Source organism: Macrosteles quadrilineatus, unplaced genomic scaffold (genome assembly GCF_028750875.1).
Source record: "Macrosteles quadrilineatus isolate MER2022 unplaced genomic scaffold, UCM_ALF_1.0 Scaffold_9__3_contigs__length_116548681, whole genome shotgun sequence".
NCBI classification, from domain to species: domain Eukaryota; kingdom Metazoa; phylum Arthropoda; class Insecta; order Hemiptera; family Cicadellidae; genus Macrosteles; species Macrosteles quadrilineatus.
The window spans coordinates 49,207,757-49,219,872 of record NW_026542602.1 but is presented as its reverse complement, the minus strand read 5'-3'; the positions used below and the strand labels follow the sequence as shown (position 1 = coordinate 49,219,872).

Genomic DNA, 12,116 nt, shown 5'->3' with positions numbered 1-12,116 from the left:
GCTGCCGATTAAAATATAAGGTATAAACTAATCAAAAATATTTTATAGCTACTACCACGTCGTACTAGAACAGAAACTGTATGGATCATACTCATAAAAAAATTACGCCAAACCGAATGACTATTTACAGTTCCATTTAAATATTTTTGTAAAAGCATGTTAACTTAGTGACGTCATTTGTTTATGGTTAAGAGCTACACCGTTTCTGTCCTAATATTCATGGCTACTACACTTTTTTGTTCATTTGCAAACAAAATAAATCATAAACTGACTTTGTTGATAAAATTGATATAGGCCTAAAATATTTCTTATCAAATTTTTAATTGAATAAATTATTTTGTTTCCTCTTACATAACATTGTTTCATCAAGCAATTAATTGAACAATATGCCTAATACCTATCACAGGTCCTGTAAAGTTAAATTTTCTATTTCTACCACCAACATGGTACATCGAAGTCAAACATAACAGCTACACGAAAGGAGAGTTCAGTACATAATGAGGACGGGCAAACCTACATTTACGGATGCCATTAAACCTGAGGTTTAACGGCACCGTTAAACAGCTTAATAGCCATTTGATGGCGTTTCATAGGGAATAAAATAATGACTATGTATACAACGTTGCTTTATGCTACTACGGCCTAGTAACTTACTGCGTAAAGGCCATGGCAAAGATTGCAGTGCAAAGATGTTTTCTGACTTCAAAACATAAAGAACAAACAAATAAAAGATTGCTAAAAAAATATACGCTAATTTCCGCAATTTTGTGACGCAATTTACGGTAAAAATTAACACTATTGCAAAAGTAGGCCTAGCCAGACTAAGGCAATTTTGTGGCTTCATAACATGGTTCTAACGTCGGGCTTCCTAAGTCAAGGGTGACAACATTTCGCGCGGAAATGCAATAAAGGATTCGGCCTTCAAGTACAAAATCCAAACCTTCCAGGTCATTAAAATACGTGACTTAGCTATGTGGCGTTGGTTTTAGATAAATTAACATTCAGCGAATTTAGGATATAAATTAATTGATTGAAAAAATTCTCATTGTACCGTATACCTACATGGAAAAAATCAAGTATACCGTGTAAATAAATAGCTAAGAAAATAAGGTACTGTAAATACGTTAGGCATATAGAAATTAGAAGCTGCTGCAATAAAACTAAGAAATATCACGAGCAATCTTAACTCCAGTTTGTTTTGAGCCAAGAGAGTGTTACTCCAGACAATAAATCTCAGCAGAATAAAATCGCAACAAACAAACACAAGGCTCGATATCGCTAACAACGGACAAAAATAGGGCGTTATTACAAAGCGCGGGAAGCTTTATGAGAGGGGCCAGGATTAGACGAGTTGGCAGCCGTCCAAACATGGATATTGCCGCCAACATCGACAACATACAGCAACGTGCAACATCTCCATCACAGTCCAGACACTGACCTCACCAACATCGACAACATACGACGTGCAACATCTCCATCACAGTCCAGACACTGACCTCACCAACATCGACAACATACGACGTGCAACATCTCCATCACAGTCCAGACACTGACCTCACCAACATTGACAACATACAGCAACGTGCAACATCTCCATCACAGTCCAGACACTGACCTCACCAACATTGACAACATACAGCAACGTGCAACATCTCCATCACAGTCCAGACACTGACCTCACCAACATCGACAACATACAACAACGTGCAACATCTCCATCACAGTCAAGACACTGACCTCACCAACATCGACAACATACAACGTGCAACATCTCCATCACAGTCCAGACACTGACCTCACCAACATTGACAACATACAGCAACGTGCAACATCTCCATCACAGTCCAGACACTGACCTCACCAACATCGACAACATACAACGTGCAACATCTCCATCACAGTCAAGACACTGACCTCACCAACATCGACAACATACAACAACGTGCAACATCTCCATCACAGTCAAGACACTGACCTCACCAACATTGACAACATACAGCAACGTGCAACATCTCCATCACAGTCAAGACACTGACCTCACCAACATCAACAACATACAGCAACGTGCAACATCTCCATCACAGTCCAGACACTGACCTCACCAACATCGACAACATACAACAACGTGCAACATCTCCATCACAGTCAAGACACTGACCTCACCAACATCGACAACATACAACGTGCAACATCTCCATCACAGTCCAGACACTGACCTCACCAACATTGACAACATACAGCAACGTGCAACATCTCCATCACAGTCCAGACACTGACCTCACCAACATCGACAACATACAACGTGCAACATCTCCATCACAGTCAAGACACTGACCTCACCAACATCGACAACATACAACAACGTGCAACATCTCCATCACAGTCAAGACACTGACCTCACCAACATTGACAACATACAGCAACGTGCAACATCTCCATCACAGTCAAGACACTGACCTCACCAACATCAACAACATACAGCAACGTGCAACATCTCCATCACAGTCCAGACACTGACCTCACCAACATTGACAACATACAGCAACGTGCAACATCTCCATCACAGTCAAGACACTGACCTCACCAACATCGACAACATACGGCAACGTGCAACATGTCCATCACAGTCTATACACTGACCTCACCAACATCGACAACATACAACGTGCAACATCTCCATCACAGTCCAGGCACTGACCTCACCAACATCGACAACATACAACAACGTGCAACATCTCCATCACAGTCCAGACACTGACCTCACCAACATAGACAACATACAGCAACGTGTAACATCTCCATCACAGTCCAGACATTGACCTCGACAACATACAGCAACGTGCAACATCTCCATCACAGTCTAGGCACTGACCTCACCAACATCGACAACATACAGCAACGTGCAACATCTCCATCACAGTCCAGACACTGACCTCACCATCGACAACATACAGCAACGTGCAACATCTCCATAGTCCAGACATCGACAACATGCAACGTGCAACATCTCCATCACAGTCTAGACACTGACCTCACCAACATCGACAACATACAGCAACGTGTAACATCTCCATCACAGTCCAGACACTGACCTCACCAACATCGACAACATACAGCAACGTGCAACATCTCCATCACAGTCCAGACACTGACCTCACCAACATCGACAACATACAGCAACGTGTAACATCTCCATCACAGTCCAGACATTGACCTCGACAACATACAGCAACGTGCAACATCTCCATCACAGTCTAGGCACTGACCTCACCAACATCGACAACATACAGCAACGTGCAACATCTCCATCACAGTCTAGGCACTGACCTCACCAACATCGACAACATGCAACGTGCAACATCTCCATCACAGTCCAGACACTGACCTCACCAACATCGACAACATGCAACATCTCCATCACAGTCCAGACACTGACCTCTCCAACATCGACAACATGCAACATCTCCATCACAGTCCAGACACTGACCTCACCAACATCGACAACATACAGCAACGTGCAACATCTCCATCACAGTCTAGGCACTAACCTCACCAACATCGACAACATGCAACGTGCAACATCTCCATCACAGTCTAGGCACTAACCTCACCAACATCGACAACATGCAACGTGCAACATCTCCATCACAGTCTAGGCACTAACCTCACCAACATCGACAACATGCAACGTGCAACATCTCCATCACAGTCCAGACACTAACCTCAACATCGACAACATACAACAACGTGCAACATCTCCATCACAGTCTAGACACTGACCTCACCAACATCGACAACATACAGCAACGTGTAACATCTCCATCACAGTCCAGACACTGACCTCACCAACATCGACAACATACAGCAACGTGCAACATCTCCATCACAGTCTAGGCACTAACCTCACCAACATCGACAACATACAGCAACGTGCAACATCTCCATCACAGTCTAGGCACTAACCTCACCAACATCGACAACATGCAACGTGCAACATCTCCATCACAGTCCAGACACTAACCTCAACATCGACAACATACAGCAACGTGCAACATCTCCATCACAGTCTAGGCACTGACCTCACCAACATCGACAACATGCAACGTGCAACATCTCCATCACAGTGCAGAGACTGACCTCACCAACATCGACAACATGCAACGTGCAACATCTCCATCACAGTCCAGACACTGACACTGACAACGACAGACCTATCTCACTTCTACCTGCGTTTTCAAAAATTATTGAAAAACTGTTTTTTATTGCAAATGGCGAAAAAATTATGTAGGCAAACAACGATGATCTATACTGATTTGTGTATCATTTGGTAAATATTGAAAATCTTTGTAACAAAAGCACTTATGGTGGGTGTACGCAGAAATCTACAAGACATTTAATCACAACTAAACTCAATCGAACAACAATGTAGTCTGTTATCCATCGCCTAGAGCAGCTTCACCTCCAGTAAACACAGGAGAAAGTGGCAGTCGCACGCATATCGTACACTGAAATACAAGCTGGAAACCACGATCGATTCGTGGAACCATAACACAGCACGGTAACCATACATGTACCTAGTAAACAAAGGCTGTCTAATGGCCACGGCATTCTTGCATCCTATTTTAATGGGTTTCCAGCAGTTACGTAATTACTTAATTGTTGGTTTGAATGATAATAGTTCCAGGTACAAGATTAGTGTCAACGCACATTTAGTGCCGTGCTTTAGCTCCAAGTGGTAGGCCATGAAAGGCAACAGTGATATTTGACAGCTTTGGCAAAAATGTTTTTGGTGGTGCACCTGATTATGGCACTATCATGTTGCATTGGTGAACAATTGAAAAAAAAATACAGTGGACAAATTTCGACGCTAAAGTGTAAACAAACTCAAAATGAAGACACGACAGAAAAAAAAAACATGTATATTCAAACAGATAAAACATCCAATCGGATTAAGCCCTACACGAATTAGCCAAATATTTATGCTTCAACATTTGCACTACTAATCAACGATAAAATAAATCGACAAATCTCAAACCGATAAGGAACCCCAAAATAAATTTGATCATTGCCAACATCGGATTCCAAACAAACTGTAGCAATTTCTCCGTTCCCATGGCTGGGATTGGGATGTCCAACTTTCAGTCAGCTATAAATAATTACTGCCAATAATAGCTGAGTATTTAGCATATAGCCGCAGACCGGCTTATATCTGGGAAACCCCTTGCTATCAACATTGCCTGAATCTCTCGAACTAATGCAAATACAGAAATAAACGAAGCCACATGGGCGCCTTAAGAGGCTTGGAATTGCCACAAATCTGATGATTACTTAATCAAGCTGGTTGGAAACTATTACTTATTTTACACTTAGCTGTAAATGTAAGATTTTGAATATTTTTGAGACATTAGTTTGGTAAAATTATAGGCTACGATAAAACCTGGCATAATTGTTTGAAAATCTGTCACTGATAGACTATTAATTCTACGGATTACAGTTTTGCCAGAAAGAACAAACAAACAATCTATGCTTTTAGCCTTGGTAACTTTAAAATTTACACAAAATTAATATACAAATCATGTAATAAACTCGAATAATCAGATACCGCTGCACTGAGCTGAACAAATTGTTCAAGCTGGAATTCTTATCGAAGTGAGTGTTATGACACTTTTTCAATTATAGCTCCATAGCTAAGACGTAATTTTTACTCCCGCTTAATTATGTGCGTTCTAATTAACATTTGTAACTTGGACTATGGACTATAATAGGGTCTACATACATCTTGCCTACCATCATGTTATGCATTTGGTTTTTACTGCTTTTAGGTAAAAATTTAAATGCATTATTCGCCAATAAATCAATGTAATTTTAGTAAATAATATTCTTTCAGACTTCGAGGGTTGGATTCTTTAGATAAGCGTTTCTGTCTATCAGCTCATGTCAAGCTTAAGAAATACTTAAATTCTTAACATAGGCTAATTGTTTTGTCGCTAACCTATGAGTCGGTAAACCTACATAAGCCTAAACCCTTCTAAAGTATGTTTCTGACACCGACTGCAACATCTACTTACTCGCCTAACCATACATTATAACTCCACGCTTATGCTAACCTAACCCAAGATACACATTTACCACCCCAAACTATAGGTCCCGATCCACACTATGCAAATAGCACGGGCTGTATGCAAAACTGCCACGCGCCTTCTCACCCTTGTATCACACTCGCACCGTCAGGTGTATGCAAAGTACCTAGGCAATAGGCTGCCCCAAGACTATTAGAATAATAGGCAAAGTCACATTGTCGGTCTATGAGGTTATGTCCTATTCCGCCCGAGTTTTATTTCGCCCGTAACCTAATTAGTCCTAGTTCGCCCACGGTCCCAGATTAACCCTTATAATCACCAGCTCTACCTGCGTCAGGAGTCCTATTTCATCCACGGAGGACCCCACCCACCCCCAACTATGTAACAGCCCTCCCCTACCCATCACCCGGTTATCCACCTTCGACTACACGGTTATTTAAGATTAAAATATTTGTTTGACTAATCAAGCGAATTTCCTTTATAGTACTGTATTAATGTAAAGTTTAAACACAAAGATATCTGTAAAATATTTACAAAATTTACTGTCCATGTACTGTTAGTTACTGTATGTTTGCATCCCTATCCAAAATGTGCAAATAAGCAATTTAATTGTTTAAAATATTGCGCTTAACGTCAAACAGAAACATATGATAACACTGTACTACTGTATTGTAATGAGTTTTACCGGACACCAATCAGCTGATTATACTGTATTTAGGTGGCAATAAATGTTTATAAACAAAAACATAACCTCTCTTAGAAGTTATGACTACGGATTTTTAATCCTTAAGTTTGTGAAAATTTATAAGGATTTGTACAGATTTAGTAGTAGGGTGTTAACTATTGTACGTAACTTGTCCAAAATGTGTGTACCGGACTCGTATGGTAATCCCTTGCTCGACTTCTTCTCGCACGGGAACAACTACACTCGTCCGGTAAACACTTATTTTCAGGACTAGTAACGTAATATATATACTATTTCGCTACACTACTGTGAAATCACCTGTAATCGTTACATGTTTATCACCTGTGAAAACTCTTCATTACATTGTTTACTACGGCAAAGAATGTTTACTATGTGAAAGTAAGTATTAACTTTTTATTCAAGGCATAACCAACAAACTGGTGATGTAATGAAGAAAATAATTATTCTTTGTGGTGTAGCGAAAAGTAACGTTCAAAACACTAGTGAAGGTGGGTCTGTGCATAATATCGACCATTTAAAGTGCTCGATAAATCCCAAACTTCAAAAATGGTATTAAATATGTAATGACTTACTTTCTACTCCTTGTTATAAAATTACAACAATTACTACGATACTATAAACTAATACCTACGACTAGTTTTAGGCTAGCCATTTCAGTGCAATTCTTAGAATTGGAAAGATTCTCTTAACAGCATTGTTTATTTACTAAACAGCATTGGTACAATGGTTCGTTGCATCACTGTCAGTGGCAATGAGATTTTATAACTTAAAAGAAAACATAACCTCTCTTAGGAGTTATGAATAGTGTGATGTAAGTAGTTGAAATATTGTCGTAGGTAAAGTAGTGTATGCAACTCGCGTAAATAAAGTAAATGACACTATCTTAACGTATTCCTTGCGTAAACTACTACATTACATTGTATACGAAAAGTAAAAAAAAAAAAATACGTCTAATAACACTTAAAACATATATTTGTGCTCTTATACTGTAATCTCACCAGACGATAAATATACACAAAAGATGGCAAATGGTGATCGAGTTCGACACTCCAATCATCATCAAACCCAATAGGCGAATTATTTACGTTGTATAATAAAGAAAACTCAAAGGTGTGCAGTTGGGTATTCAACACTAGAAACAGCAACTATTGGCCTTTGTTTGGCCATGTCTTGGATTGCAGTGTTATCATATGTTTCTGTTTGACGTTAAGCGCAATATTTTAAATAATTAAATCGCTTATTTGCACATTTTGGATAGGGATACAAACATACAGTAACTAGCAGTACATGGACAGTAAATTTTGTAAATATTTTACAGATATCTTTGTGTTTAAACTTTACATTAATACTGTAAAGGAAATTCGCTTGATTAGTCAAACAAATATTTTTAGCTTAAATAACCGTGTAGTCGAAGGTGGATAACCAGGTGATGGGTAGGGGAGGGCTGTTACATAGTTGGGGGTGGGTGGGGTCCTCCGTGGATGAAATAGAACTCCTGACGCAGGTAGAGCTGGTGATTATAAGGGTTAATCTGGGACCGTGGGCGAACTAGGACTAATTAGGTTACGGGCGAAATAAAACTCGGGCGGAATAGGACTACACGGGTCTATGATACTACACCCTAGTGCCAACACATAGGCCATTGTGATTGTAAATAGCATTGAGAAGTTTAGAAATATTTACAGATCGATTTGACCCTTCCGATTGCGCATATTTTCTCAATAGGCTACAAGTGACAGACTTTGAATGAATACAGCCCGGAAAAAACTGAACTGAGTTGAAAAAATAGACTAATTCCTAATTATGTTATAGATTTGTGTTATCATCATTGTTATTCATAATCACTATTGATATTGTTATTGAAATGTCATAGTATAATACCTATTACATGTATTGTTGATTAATTGTATTGATGTAATTAATTGTTGATTTGTTGTATACCGGTAGCCTAGTTTCTAAGTTAGTCTTGAAGTTTGCATTCTTTTATCTATTATTTATACTGAATGTTATAAATTGTAAATGGCATTGCCATGAAAAAAAGGAAAATTAACCGAACGCCATTTAGGCTAAAACGTGGTAAAGAATAGATTGTTTACAATGGCTTATCTAAACTTTATCTAACTTTATCCTAAAATTGTGTAATCGAATATTAAGCAGTCCGGTAACTTGGTATGCCAAAAATTTTTCTTTAGTTAGCGTAAATTAGGCCCGATAAGCCTTAAAGTTACCACAAAAAAATTCTTTACATGCTAGTAAGTTTAGTTAACATTTCGTAATATTTTAATTCAAATAACAGTATTTGTGTTTGTCTCAGGGGGGTGTTGTACCGGTATTAAATATTATTTTAGTCAAAAATATAATTTAGCCTACACGAACACCAAGATTTAATTTTCTGGAACCCGCAAAAAATATTTTTAAATTTAAAGTATTTCTATAAATGACCGACTCTATGAACGAATAAACTAAATATTCCTCTGCTTGGACAAACAAATAGCCTAACCGTAACATGCAAACGACACCCCCTGGCTACACGCCATGTTAATTAGTGATGGATATTTGTTGCAAGATAAAAATCTATCGCCATCAACCAAGTCCGCAGCAAACATAAACACCGAATGAGTTTGTGGAAATACATGTGTACCGGTAACGGCGGCGGAAGTACCGATTGTTGTGTCCGGCCGGAATCACAGAAACAGATGATTCCAATAGATTCGCCGCGGTCTGCGTGTGGTAACGTGAATGAGAAATTTAGATATTGAATATAGCTTTGGTAGGTTTAGAAAAATTGTGGAAAAACACACACAGCAAGTTACTAACAAATTGTACCATGTAAATATTGCTATACAAAAATACAACGTTCAAAAGCCTAAACCATGACACAAATTTTACTCATAACAATGTACCGGTAATAATATAAGTTAAAATAAAAAAATAAATATCCCATTGCACTGTTGTGGATTGAGTCGGCTTTGAAAACACAGGTAAACAAACCAGCCTAAGGTATATATTTTTTTACGTCAAAGAATGTAAAATCACAAATGTTTGAATTTTGATTGAACAAACGTTCAAAATAATGATGTGCAAAAACATATTTATTTCAAATAGACCTTGGCCTAGTGATAGAGTAATTACCAGATATTAATTACCGATTACGGTAAGCGATGTTTTGGTTGTACAAAACGTAAACTTTGTTAACTACAAAGTGAGGTTAACATTATTTTACACTGACAGTTGGCGTGTTTCATTCGTATGGGAACTTTACAAGTGTCTACTCGCGGCGTTCGACACCCTTCGCGCCCTATTATTTGGTCACAAACTCTTACACTACAAACTAACTTATATTCCCTGCGAACTAAACCACTGTTGTACTATTCCATTCGTCAACTCACTTCTACACCGGCGACGTACACTAACACTATCTACCTTCCTGGTCATCCGTACCTGATAACATTTCATCGACGAGGGTAACTTCCTGTTGATGTAGCGGGAAGACTGCATCCACTGACACTGATCACACACACAACACTACACCCGCGAGCTCCATATAAAATCCATAAGTTCGTTGCGCAGTTTGAACGTTTTGAGGGCTTGGTGCGATGCTTTCTGCTCGGCGGCTGCCAGCATACTGAAGGTGAAGGCGCGAGAACCGCGGTGGTGGGGAGGGAGGGAGGGACTTACCCCCTCCAACTCCTCAAGACAGTCCGGCGCTGCTCTGCCCCGCGAGGTGGTGGGGGGAATTTGCATATGCGGGTGGTAGGACGAACAAGTGGGAAGGAGAATACAGTAATTATTAGAGGGTGGGAAGTTGGATGCAAAATTGGGAAAGACGATACAGAGTTAGCTCACCTGGTATTGTGCTGCTAATGTAGATCGCGATACATGGAACTGATGTATATACGAATGTTTGTCGACCAAGCGGTAAATGAGTAATTAATCACCAACGTAATGAGTATGATTAGACGTATGGCGACGCCAATTAACACTAAAATTAACGAGAATACTGCGGCGAAATATACTGATGAGCACTTCGATTGAATATCAAAACTTATAACACACTACACTTCAATATTTGATCATTTTGTATGTCATTCTCAGTCCTTAGTAATTTTGAAAACAATATAATTTTTCAGCTTTGCAGCAACTAGATTTGACGCAATCGCTGTCAAATTAAATTAAAGAGATTTCTACAAATCGTCAAAAACTGTTGACGATCTTGAAAGCTAATAACCGAGTCATTTTCGAATGCTACAAACAATTTGTTGAAGCAACATAGGTTGACGATGTTACTGTTGAACACAATTAGGTTAAAAATCAAATCGTGAAAATCTGGTATTGTCGATCTGAAAAGCTCACGATCATCAGGACGTTCAACCAAACGATTCCCCTACATCCACTAACTGTTTTTCGTAACTACTCATTCATCTCAAGAGACCACTCTAAACTGTCAACACTAAAAAATCATAAAACTCATCAGTTCGCGTCATAAACGTCTAGCCCAGGTGTACACTCGGCAAGCTCTGTTCGCACGTCCCAGACAATCAATCTTCAGTCCGTCGTTCCGGATGTTAATATTTCCCAGTACGGTCCGGAGCGAGTCTATTTATTATTATTAGCGATCAATAAGGCCGGCCGCCATCTTGGATGGGGACCTTACCTAGACAATTAGCAGTAATTACGTGTGTCCCCGCGGCGAGCGCTGTCGCAGCTTTTATACTCTGTGGTGACATTTACTTATGAGTGTATTCGTCACGGACCTCCCTTCGATTCCTTAGTTTGCTCAGCGATTTTTTACCGGGGGAATAGTCGGGGGTTGTTGACTTTTTTGATCTGTGAAGCGTTGTTTCGTACATATAACTGCTCCATGTAACCAAACAGTTCAAGTAAAGCCTTGATTCAAACTTGTTGTGTGTTTGTTGAAATTCCCTTCGATTTTAAAATTTGGTCAACATATTTTTGGCCAGTGGGAGATGGTTGTCCACTTTTTAAAAGAATCTCTGCAGCTTTGAACGTATACAACTGTTCTATCAAAGCAACTAAACTTAATATTTAGTCAAAAATCGGATTTATCCAAAATAACATCCTAAATATTTTACCATACAAACTTAGATCCAAAACTAATCCATTTCGGCCCTGATCCATCACAACACATCCGCGAAAGCGGAAAGGGCTTCGCTCGCTTCAGCCCAAAAATTGGATTTTAATAAGAAAAGTGCGCAGAGGCGACCTGCAATATGGAAGCTCCGGGAAGAAATTAAATTGTTGGCATGAGGTGTGATGTATGGACCCCCTCCCCACCCCTCCTTCCCGTAATTTGAATATCTTGCTGCATA

General features: G+C 39.4%; 1 protein-coding gene across 1 annotated transcript in view; it reads right to left on the bottom strand.

The window, feature by feature from the left end:
- LOC129004375 (zinc finger homeobox protein 3) overlaps window positions 1-10,391 on the bottom strand; it is a 44,094-nt gene extending 33,703 nt beyond the window's left edge. Inside the window, exon 1 of the mRNA XM_054432943.1 lies at window positions 10,228-10,391. The gene's annotated coding sequence lies outside the window, so the exon portion shown is untranslated. The remainder of the gene's footprint in view (window positions 1-10,227) is intronic.
- Window positions 10,392-12,116: the final 1,725 nt, after the last annotated feature.